Source organism: Strigops habroptila, chromosome Z (assembly GCF_004027225.2).
Source record: "Strigops habroptila isolate Jane chromosome Z, bStrHab1.2.pri, whole genome shotgun sequence".
In the NCBI taxonomy this organism is placed as follows: domain Eukaryota; kingdom Metazoa; phylum Chordata; class Aves; order Psittaciformes; family Psittacidae; genus Strigops; species Strigops habroptila.
Genome location: NC_044302.2, coordinates 14077061 through 14089560, shown reverse-complemented (window position 1 = coordinate 14089560; position 12500 = coordinate 14077061). Strand labels below are relative to the sequence as shown.

Sequence of the window (12500 nt, the reverse complement as noted above, 5' to 3'; positions counted from 1 at the left end):
CTTTCATTTAAGTTTCAGCTTAGCTTCCCATTGCCAAGAGGATGTTTTGCTGATAAAAATGAAAGATCAGGAAGAGAGTAAATCTGAAATAATTGTGAACTTCGGTCTGTTGTACCATGTGGTTAGCAGCTGACCAACTTAAGCCGTTTTTATTTACACTACAAAACTGAGCAGCATTGTCCTAGGAAAGTACAACTTTTCTTTTATTCAACCACTAGACTAAGTTAAAATGGAGTTGAGGATCTCCCTTCATCTCACAGAAGCGAGGAGGTAAGGTTGAAATGACATCCTTAATGTACCTCATTGGGCCTTGTTATTGCAGCACATATGGTATGCTATGAAGGATTACCAATTGTTAGAGGACCCCTGCAAGAGTTGGGCACGGTGGGGGTGAGTTAAGGATGACGTTTCAGCTTTAATTCCTCTCTTGTTTTCCCTGTTACCATTTGACTGCTAACATTTCTTTCTTTTTTTTTTTTTTTGTCTGACTACAAGTTTTGTCTCTTGAACATTAAAATGTCTCTTTTCCTGCATTAGAAGGATCAGTGTTTTAATACAGAGGGAATTGAAGACCAAAAGCTTTTAAGAAATGGCTATTTCTAGGCAGCTACTTTCTGTTCATGTTGGTGCAGTGAGAATAGCTGGAAACCCGAAAATGTGCCAAGATTTTAAACACCATGAGGTTTAGTATGAAAGAAGACTGAATGAATGTTTTGTGCAATACACGTTATTTTCATGTTCCTTGATTAGCTCTGTGGTTATAAGAGGACCACGTGCTTACCTGTGAGCTTTGACTCAAGTGCCTTAAAGTTTGCTGCACTTACAAAGTTTGACAAAATGGTTGTGAGATACTGGTTTAAAAAGGTTCCCTGCTGAGTGGCAGCCACCTCTAAGGTGGAACAATAAAACTATTTTTACAGCTTGTAGCAGTACAGGACAGGAATAAACACATCAACCAGATAAAATTGCTGTGAGAACTGAGGTGGTGGGACGGTAGTATTTAAGATAGCATTTGACCAGGGGTTACAACTTCAAAAGTGTCTCCAGGAGCTACGTGCCTGTGGCTTACATCTTCTGAAGTGTGCAGCCTTTTGGGGTTTTAGGTGCTTGATCTCCATTTTAGTGGGATTTAGGTGCCTGAATAAGGGTCAAGAACTTGCATGCCTTTGAGCTTCTGGTCCCATGCACATTTTTTGAAAGGACATTATGCACATCTCTCAAAATATTTCCCAGGGTGGTCAATTTAATATAATCAGAGTGCTATGCACTACTGTCAGATGTTTACTATGGCCAACCAGAATTTTGTTTTTCAGTCTTAAATGAAAATTCAGCTTATAGATCAGTCTGGTTTCTCTCTATTATCTTGGCACACTGATTCAGTGCTGTCTTCTAGGATGTAGTGCCACCTCCTCTATCAGCATGCCGCCTCCTCATTATCATTTAATTATTTATTGTTTCTATTGCAGAACACTTGGGCCTACTCAGTGAACAGCTGTCTATGCTGGGGTGGAGCTGAGTATTTGGGGAATGAGTGAGTAGAAGTAGTTGCAGTAGCAGTTAGGATGGAGAAGTTGAGGAGTCTTGGCTGCTTAAAAGGAAGATATTGGTTTTTCAACAATGGCACACGAAAAAGTGGCAAGTTTAGGAGTTGGTTTCTGGAGACAGAATAAGCAGCGACACTGAAGGTGGCAAGGAAATGGCATTGCTGATTAACATTGGTAAAGAAAGTAGGGAATGGCAGGAGATACATAGTTCAGTTTTATCCATTCCAGTTGAAATTGGCAGCAACATAATTAGAAGAGGTGGTCTTAGTTGCAGGCAGATGTGCAAGGCTGAGATAGGAGACTGGTGTAGGAGGTAGATGTGAATGTCATCAATATAAACTTGGAAGAAGGCACGTGAGCAAAACAAGAGATCACCTAGACAGAGACGAGTGAAGGAGAGAAGGGTGAAACATAGTTGTGTGGGGTTGCACAGAAAACTAGAGATGGTAGAAGAGTGTTGTGGCAAATAAGGTACTTCTAGGAACAACTTAACAACAAGAACTATAAAAAACCAGATTCTCAGAGCAATGAAGTGATCATGGCTGCTCTCCTGCTGAGGCATGGTTTTGTTATTAGATCAGTTTGTTAGATCTGGTGGGACAGCAGCACAAAGTGGTTATCTTGTCAGGAGCAATTGTCATATTATTGTTCATATGCTTTGAAAAATGTATTGTGCAGTTACGGCAGCCAATTTTCAAATGATAACTTGGGTATTATCCTTACTTTTTATGGCTCAAAATATAAGCCCACATCATGAATTTGTGTTTTGCAAAGCCAGCAACCTATCACTAAACGTTATGTACTTCGGCAGTGCGATATGTGCTGATAGCCACATTAGATGATGCTTTTTACATCAAAGTTGTCTTACCCTTACCTTGCTTACCATCTTTCCTCTAATCAATTCCCTCTTGTTTTCTCAGCTAAAAAAAATCTCTATAATCCTTTTTCAGGGATTTTCAAGGGAGGTTAAGTGAATGGTCCACCTGCTTCTTGGTGCATTGGCAGTGTGAAGACAAAGTTGTTACTGGTCCTTATTCAGGGCTTTTTAAACAGGTTTGCGCTGCCTGCTCTCTGCTCAGCCGTTCCTGCAGGCAGGAAGATAGTGCCTGCCTCTGTGGTCTCTGAGACATGCTTTTTTGTTGAAAGTTAAGATAGGGTGATGCTCTCCCGGGAATTGAGGCCATGTGAACACACAGGGTCACTGCAATGATCTTCACTTCCTTTTGCTGATGCTCCAACTGAATATATCTAACCATTTGGCTTAAGAAGCAGGTCCTCTCCTCTTGCTGCTTCCTCATTTTTATTGTCTTTAGAGGCATACTGATGTTCACTTGCCCAGTATCTTTACAGCTACTAATGAAAAAATACCTATGTTAACAACATAGACACAAGTGCACCTTGGGATGAATGTATTATTTATAAAGACTTACCATCACACCCCTCACAGTTACATTTTATGCTGCTTCTGGGTGTACTCCTGTGTCTTGTTGGCAATGCAATTAGTTGCACTGTGGGAGATTCCCAGGTTCAAAGCCAGGCATGTAAAATCTATTTCACCCCTTTTTAATATGTGGGTCTTTCTTGTAAACGAAAAGAAAAAAACCCAAATCGTGTCACCCCCTCACAAACAAAGCAGAATAGCACTGTTTGTGAAAATCTTACAAAGTCTGATCCAGCCTCTATGGCTGTTTTTTCTAAGTTACAGCTCAGCATAGTTGTGCTAGGCCGGTACTGCTCTGCAGGTGGAAATGTGAGGGCCATTGAACACTTTAAGTTTTTCCAGTGGATCACAATTACAGAAACATCTGTGCTAAATAACTTTGTGCAGATGCACTGTGAAAATTCAGTGTTCAATAGCCCTCAACATTTCTAATTTCTTACTTGTGGTGGTGTAGTTTAGAAGTTGCACATTGGGCTGCAGTATAAAGCATATTGGAAACATTTGTGAAGGGCCTTTTTAGAATGCTTATGCTGCAGTGAAAGTACTCCCAAGCGCTTTTGTTTCTTTATTTAGACTTATTCCATTTAAAAATGGACAAAATGCATGCTAAGGATGCTGTTGATGCAATGCTGCGTGAGAGTGCAGAGGTCTGGTATGTTGGCTTGGAAAAAACCCCTAAAATCAAAATTATTTGGAAATTAGTATATTAGAGACAGGAGGGAAATGGAAAAGTTGAGTTTTAAAACTACTGAATGCTACAGTGAGATCATACAATTCAAAAAGTCAAATGCATGTGCTTCCTCAGGAAATATGCTCCTTACCTTCCATCCTCTTTCATCTAGGTGCTTTCTATACTACAACAGCAGGGATGAACTAAAATCTTGAGGAATATGGGAGTAATTCTATGAATACTTTGGATGGTTTCAGACTTAACTTCCATAAAACAACTAAAAGGTATAAATGCAGGTAACATTTTGCTGCTTCTTTTTATGAGACTGATTTTATCTTTAACATGATCCATGAAAATGCTTTAAACAGATCTTGATTTCAGTTTCAATGGTGTCTGCAATGCAGGAATGATTTGCTGGAATCTTTTTGTATAAGACACCCACTGAGGGACTTTTAATACTTTTCTCCTTCATCAGGATATCTATGAAATTGTCTGGACTGGTGTTAACTATATATTTCAAATTTAAGCCTAGTCTGTTGGGATAGGTAGCAAAGGGACGAGTCATGTGCTAGAAGTAGTGTGATATTTATCCTCTGTCCCTCATAGGCTGAGCTTATCCTGTATCGTGGCAGTCAGCCCAGCTCAGCAAAAGCCATTTCCACTTCATTTCTCAATGTCTGATTTTGCTTCCATTGAAGTCAATGGCAAAACTCCCACTGTCTTCAAGTGCAGCGGGATCAGATATTCAGAGTGGTTGGCTGCACTTTTAGTGCTTTCATCTACTTGGAAGTCAAATATTGCACTTAACTTCTTTTAATATCTCAGAAAACTTAAGCTTTACTTATTTTTCTCCCAACTGCTTCTGAAGTCTGATACTTTATATATTTCTGCAATTTTACTAGTTAGTGAGAATTTGTTTTGGTTCATATAATAATTTCATTTCAATGCGAGAATAGAAATTTGTTTCCCTGTGATCAAGTTTTGTTGCTGTACTTTAAATCATTGCAGCCTTTCCATGGGCTTAGGTTCTTGTTAACAAAGGTCATAATAAGACTAGCCATACATAATTATTTGTGTTAATGAAATACTTGGCTGCGTTTATGGTCCATTCGGAAACAAGTATAAGTCTGATAGAGACAAATATGTTTTTCAGTGTGGATTTACATACATTTATGGATTAGAATCAGGCATTCCTTCTTTATAGTCAGTGTAGGTTTAACTAGGTTAAAAGGTTTTCCTGAATATTCATCCAGACATTTCTTTCTAAATAAGCTTCTGGTTTAAGTTTTGCACAAATTAAAAAGTACATAAAAACTGGAGGAGGAGAAAAGTGAAAAGAAATAAAAACTAAGTATACTTAAGTTTTATAGCTTACAAACCCCCAAATTTCAAAGCTTTGTGAAATTAAAACGTTAGCTATGAATAACCACAATCAAATCTTTTCTTTTGTCCATATTTAATTCAAATGAGATTGCTCCATATTGACTTCTAATGCTAAAAGGCCACCCATCATGGAATCCCTGCAGCCAATGAAGCAAGCAAGTGAATGCTTTCTTAAATGATGCTAATCAGTCCAGAGAGGCTTGCCCTCTATCCCCATCAGTATTCTGTAATTCAGATGTGCTGATAACCTGAAATTGAATGTGTCAGTATGCAGACATGTGAAGAAAAAAGGAAACTAAAAGGCAAAAGAGGCAGCTATAGAGACAATGCCTGTTTGATTTTTTTTCTTCCAAGTGAAGAATAAAAAGAATAGTTAGTAGTTGTTCCCAAATGCTCACCGAGAGCTATACAAGAACATACAGAAAATTCTTAAATAGGCTAGACAGCCAATTTCCAAATTGACAAATTGAAAGGAAATTAAAAAAAAAAAAAAAAGAAACCAAACCAAAATCCAAAACAACTACCCCAAAATAAAATACATTTTAAAAAGATAATACCAGCAGGTTAATGTTGTTTGTGTGTACCTAGAATGGTTCTAGTTTGAAGATTTTAAAAAGAGGGCTCTCCTACCATGGTGGTATCTAGCAGAAGTCAGTTGCTATACCTCTTCTACATCTTGGTTTTTTTCCCCAAACTTTAGATTTCAGCTGTTCTATATCACATCTGGTTTAAATCTTGAACAGACACTTGAATGTCAGTTGCAGATTTTATCCCAAAGAGTGACATACGTTTGCTGTTGTATTAGACAGTGTTGTATCAAAAAATAGATTGATTTAATTTTTCTTTAATTTCTTTCAATATGAATAGTATTTAAATATATGAAATAATTCTTGCTGAAACTTTGGCTCTCATTCTGGCCTGTTGCACATGTGGAGCAGCAGGCATACATCTGAAGACAGAATTAGGTCCTTTGTTCTTAAAATGTTCTGCTTCTCCTGGTGTATGTTGGAGACATTGCCTGAATTTGGATTCAACCCGCTGGGCTGGTACTCAAGTTCCCTCTTACATTTTATCTATTCTAAAAGAAGCATTGCAATATATATTCTGTAATTTATAATGTGCATGCTATATAAGCTTTTTAAGACGTTTGCAATGGAAGATCTTTTCTCCACTGACAGCTGCTGTCACAAATTTATCAGCGAGAGGAATGATACTAGTGGTAGTGCTCAGATGAAAATTGGGATGCTGAGAGATGTGTTTGTTAACCAAATTGTACTGATACTGCTTCCTTGTGTATGTTTCAGTCTGTGATGTTATTGAAAGCTATTTAGCTTTTTTCATCAGTGGGTCAGAAAGGAGGCAAGTGTCAGCATCTCCATTAATAGTGGGGAAATGGGAACATTTGGAATTGGGACAGCTTGTCCAAGTTTAGCGAGCAGGTCAGCTTGCAGAGCTGGGAAGCGAGCATGGTCTCTTGAAGGCAACACTTTCCACCAGTTCCTGCTATGTCAGCTCTTGGTGCTCTTCCCAAGAACTCACCTGTCTGTGGAAGTGGAAGCCCTCGGATGTGCATGGAGCAGCTGTGCCTGTGCCTGGAGAGCTGCTCGGTGGCTGTGGGCTCACCTGGCATGGAGGTAGACAAGTATGTGTGTAGGTATGGGTTATTGTGGTGACCATGGCTCAAAACTTAAATCTGAGGAAACCAAGTTCCCATCTTAGATGCTGTACTTGTCCATCTGCCCGCTGCCACAGGGCACCTGTAGAACTTGTTATAGGCGCAATTATTTCAGGTTACTACGGAATGAGAATCTTCCCTATTGGAAAAGATTGCTCTTTTACAATTCCAGTTAAGGATTAGTATACTTTCCAGGCCTGACTGAATGTATATTAAAGGGCTTGGTAACTAGTTTTACCCTCCAGAAGACTCTGGTGTGCACTTCCATGTCCCTAAGTGTCTCCTCTCCACTGTCCTAGTGCCTATCATGTTTTGAGCATAGGGGCAGAGTCTTTTGTGGCTGACCAACTCTGCTCTTAGTTGGCTGGTCAGTTCCCATCAAACAGAGAGCTGTGAGCAGGACACTAGATTCTTCATGGTCGGTGAACAGGTTCCTGTTGACTTGCATGTCTGCAGCCCAGTGCTCCCACCATTAGCCTCATTTTTGCATGCTGAGAACTGCAGCTTCTGTTCATCAGTGGGATCTAAGCACAATTAACATTTATGAAGGGACTACTCGCATGTCCTGCTGCTGTGGCTTTCCAAGTCTATTGATGGAATGGAAAGAGACCAAGAGCCTGAACCCTGTTCCCTAGTCCCCTGTCTGCCACCAAGAGATGCGAGGCTAGCCTGAGCAGGATAGAAATGACATCCTGAATGTTAATTATTTATCTGTGCACTTTTTTATACCTTCTCATTGCTTGATATTTTGTCTTATATTAAAAATATTTATTTGAAATTGTCAGTGATCAAAGGCTGGGAAACAAAACCGAGCTGGATATGATTTTTTTTTTCCCCTTCTGGAGGAAATTGGAGTGTCAGGATAATTCTTGTGTATGCAAACTTTACAAGATGAAGCCAATCCAAATGCTACATCCTTAAGCTTCATAGTAGAAGATTAAAACTAACATACATATATATGACCAATTCTACCAACTGTGAGAATTCAAAGATAACTGGTATATCTTGTTTTTAATTCAAATTAAATGATTTTCACTTGATCATTTTATACACACGCACACACGCACTCCCTCACAAGCACACGTCTGTGTACTGAATTGATAAAGAAAGAACTCTGGTTAAATAATCCACTTTTGTCTGACAACGGAATCAGTTATAGAGGTGCAAATATGCAGAAAGCTATTTGGAAATGCATCCTCGTAGTTGTCAGGTTTTATTATGCAGGAAGGTGTCATGTTTGTTACGAAGCTGAGTGCAGATGGCAGAGTGGAAGAAATGGATCACTAATTTTAACAATGATTAATGAACAGAGATAGAAAATGAATTACATTGGACTATCGGAGGCAAGAAATATTTTTGAGAAAATTTTGACTCATCTGCTGTGCTGTTCTCTGTAAATTATTTTCTGAAATTCTATATGTTGTCAACAGTTGACTGCATTTTCCATTACTGTCTATTTCTGTTCTTAAGTACTTTTGTGTTATTAGAGATACATAATTTCAAAATACCAATACATTCCTGATTACATAGAGAAAATATATCTAACAGTATAAATGTTCCAAAGGATCTGGCCACAAATGTCCTGTTTCATAATGCTTTCTCATTCTTCACCATTTTATAACTACATTAGAGATATTTAGTGCAATTTTATCCTTATATTAATAAAAAGAGGTAGTTGAGTCAGAGGAGTTGTTCTGCATTTCTTATGAAAACAAGGCGAAATGTAGATGCGAAGTTAACAATAAAATGCAGCCAAGTGGGCTAGCGTGGTTTTAAGCTAGCAGTGCTGATTCCACCATTTGTATTTTACAGCCTAAGTGGGAAAAACACACACACAGCTGCTTTTTAAACAACTGCCACCCATGTGTTCCCCTCCTGCACCAGTAACTGCCGTGCTCTCCATGCTTACCCGTGCTTACCCACAGTCTGGGGATGGTCTCACACATCCTGGGCTGCCAGGAGAAAACGAAGGTTGCCACTAAGTTGTATGTTGTTGTTTATCCTTGTTTTACAACCTGGGAGCTGCGCAGCCTCCCCGGCTAAGTGGAGCATCTTGCTGTTCAGGTTAGAGAGCTGTGTAGGGCTCACCCGTCCCCAAAGGAAGATTAGTTCTGCTTGGAAAGAGATGTGTCCTCACCCCTCCCTTCCCTCCAATATTAAAATATATATTAAATTAGAAGAGAAATGCAGTGACAAGCAGAATTAAATGTTTCCACTGTCAATTATATATAGAGGTCCAGAAGTTGAGGTAGAACAGGATCAAAGGTTGGCTAGCTCTTGGGCAACACCAGGAGGTATTTTCAGGGGGAAAGGGGAGGAGAAGGACTCTGGCAGGTGAGATGCAGTGTCTGGTGACTGTAAATGCAGGTGGACTGTGTTAGAAGTGCAGGGAACCCAGGATGTTCAAGAAAATAGTGCCTTGATGGTTTTGGAAAGCTCTTTGGCATGTGCATGTTCTGGATCTCTTTTGATGGCATCATGCCAAATCTCTACACAGGTCTCCAGGGCTGGACAGTTGCCTGTGGTCCAGCTGTGGGTGTTGGAAGGTAGAAGGTCATGTTTTTCCTATGTCTCTAGAGTGTTTGTCATGCTGGTAAGCTTTGGTAATTCATTGGATGATGGTTAATTGCATTGCTACTACCTGATACTACACATGAAACAAAGCTTAGACATCCTCAGCAGGTTTTGTTCCAGACAGGAAAGTGCCCATGTCTACATTTGATTTGAGTTTGGCCTGTCACACTTCATTAACCATGTGTGGTAGGTGACTATACTTCACTCCATTGCGGAGATCTCCTCCTGTTGATGCTTTATGTTAACATGGTCATCTGTACTTTCTGCTGCTTAAGGACCTGATCCTTTTACTTGTGTGAAGAGCTCATTCAAGAAACCTCGTTGATTTCAAGGACACAGTTTGTGTGCAAAAGAAGTGTTTGGTGGGATTTAGTCTTAGGCAAGCAGCTTTATTGCTAAAGTATCTGCTTCTCTGCATGCAAAGTAATATTCAAAAGATTGCTTGCTGTTGTGTAAAAGAAAACAGTAATTCTTGGGGTGGGTGTAAAATCACTAAATAAATTTGTAAAGTTTCCATATAAATCATCTCTTTCCTGCAGCATCAGGTTGTGGTAGGAGACACATCTTCCCAAAGAGACACGTGTGGCTTGTGAGTAAACAGCAGTTTCATGTCCATTGCCTTCTTTGCAAGCATCAGGCTCAATCCTGCTGCTGTTAAGTGTATGGAGTTGTGGTTTTCACTCTAGAAGCTGCAGGAGAAATATGCTTTGAGAACTTCAAACTCAAGTTTCCAGGAGTTTTAGTCATAAATACAGGTGTATATAAGATGCTTGTGATTGATTAACTATCTAAATTGTGCTTTTTGTACATTTGCAGAAATACTTGAAAAAACAAAATACATAAGGTGAGATTTCCCCCTGTAGCACTTTTGGGTCTTGGAATACATCAGCTAACCTGGAGTAATTTGAACTTTTATCACTGGTATGCATCTGTGGCCAAGATTTGTGATTTCTTCCATATTCTGCTTCAAGATGTACCCTAATCTTGCTAGAAAGTGTTAGAGAAAATTTTAAATTACTTTAAGAATGGCTCTAACTCTAGCATTTTGCATGTAATTAGGGTCCTGATGGGAACATACTTTAGAAAAACAACTACTGGAACAATGCAAGTCCTGCTCAGGTTACATAGCATATGCTAAACACTGAGAAAACATACACCGTGCTTTCGTGAACAAGGTAGGGGAATGCTCCTGGGAGCCAATTTAGAATGTGACTTAAGGCAAGCGTGGCTTTTTGTCTCTGTTTCTTTTGGCAAACTGGTAAAACAGCAGAGGTGGCTGGAAATCCCTTGTAAACCCCCGAGGGTGCTGTGCCTGTACAGAGACCAGCCTGTACCCAGACCCTCATGAGGATGGGTCGGTGTTACCTTTGGACCTTGCCTTTCTTTTGTGAAATTAGCACTGCTCTCATACAATTCTCTTCTACCTAGTCCCTGCATGGCAGAACTGAGCATGGGATGAGGAACTTGGACAGAGGTATGTGAGAAATAATGAGGCTTTGGTAAACTGCTGCTGCCATTATAGTAGTACTATTTCCCACCTTGGTAATAAGCAGTTAAAATATCCTTCTTTTTTTTTTATCTTTTTTTTATTTAAATTTTTTTTTTAGGATCAATATACATGCAGTGTAGTGCCTGCGTAATCAATGTGCAATGTAGGTTTCCAAAATTTCCTTTTGATAGTATAGTTCTACTTGACTGTATTACTGTATATATTAAAGTATGGTCTTGTACCTATTGAGACATTATTTAACTGAATGTTGGTAACATTGCAGACATGAGGGTATGGGTGTGAATAAAAATTCCCTGTGGTCCTTCTTAGACCTCAAGTGGCTCATCTTAATTTCTTATGGCATCTTATTAGTTGAATCTCATGCAACCTTAACTAAATTTTGCTTTGCTGTTCTATAAAAAGCAGGAAGCACAGTGAAAAAAGCATGTTTTTAAAACATTAGTTTTGTTGGTGTGACAGCTTACATGCACAAACCATTGCAAAACGTCTGTGGGACCAACCCCTTGGTTTTCACCATTATCTTGGCTTAAGATACTGGGATAGAAGAGTTGAGTCCAAGTCAACATTGATATTTTTGCTTTTTTCCTGATGTTCTTCTGTCTATGTACAGTACTGTACACTTTAGAAGATTTAATACATTTATGCAATATATAAATGCAAACAAAGGTGTATGTATGTCTATTTGAAATATAAAATATTAATACTAATAGGAGCTATACCATGATCTAGAGGATATCCAGGAGGCCTGTCATACTTCTATTACTTCAGGTAAATAACTGATTGACCTTTGTGGTGTGCTGATACTTCACTAATCAGAACCTGAAATCTGTATAACAACACTTCATTTACTTGATAGACAAAAGAACAATTGCACTTGAAGTAATGTGATTTCTAAATAGACACTGCCTGTCAAAAATAAATGCATTAGAAGTAAAATGTAGCTCAAGGAGACAATTAGCAAACAGAGGTGACACTGTAAACAGGTGCACCCATTATTCCCAAAGCTTGTGGCAATATATTCACATCTTTTAGACTGATGGAAGATCATGTGACAGTTTGGTGAATTATCTATCTGTATCATCTGACTGATGAAGCCTGCTGCAGTTGCAGATCATTTAAAAATGCATCTCACAAATTACATGGTAGCTGGGAAAAAATGCAGGTTTGTCTGAACAATGCTTTTCTGAAGCTATGTATTGGAATACCTAATTTTTCTTTGAAAGGATGTAGACCATTTCATTATGCTGTGTATACAGTCAGTTAAGGTTGTGCAAATTCATTACAATGTTTGTTAATCTATAAAACATTTTCTATTCCAGTTTTAGTGACATTGAATATTTTTTTATGTGCTATTTCTGAAACATTTTTTTCCTATGAGCTGAAAGGGAATAACACATTTTTTTATATAGACTTCTTAAATCGCTACTTATCAAGGAAGATTTGAGATGAGAACATTTGACCTACATCTTTTTGTGGGTTATTGGATTTTTTTTCCTACATAGAAAATGTAAAACAAACAAGAAAGAATCTATAAACAAACTCCCTTTTTCTTTCTCTAGCAGACTGGGATGAGACCAGCATCACTTATGAAATGTCCTCTTATGTGATGTGGTGAAAACTGCCTTAGATGGTGTTCTATAATTTGATGCACTAACAAGATAGTTAGGCATGAAAAATGCATTTTCCCAAGCTACCATTTCATA

At 38.7% G+C, this 12500-nt stretch overlaps 1 protein-coding gene across 9 annotated transcripts in view; it reads left to right on the top strand.

Annotated features, from left to right (window-relative positions):
- ZNF536 (zinc finger protein 536) overlaps positions 1 to 12500 on the top strand; it is a 347702-nt gene that overhangs the window by 33197 nt on the left and 302005 nt on the right. For 3 of the 9 annotated variants that reach the window (XM_030470190.1, XM_030470191.1, XM_030470183.1), the window contains exon 2: positions 3828 to 3939. The exons of the other annotated variants lie outside the window; for them this stretch is intronic. The gene's annotated coding sequence lies outside the window, so the exon portion shown is untranslated. The remainder of the gene's footprint in view (positions 1 to 3827; positions 3940 to 12500) is intronic. 9 annotated transcript variants of the gene reach the window in all.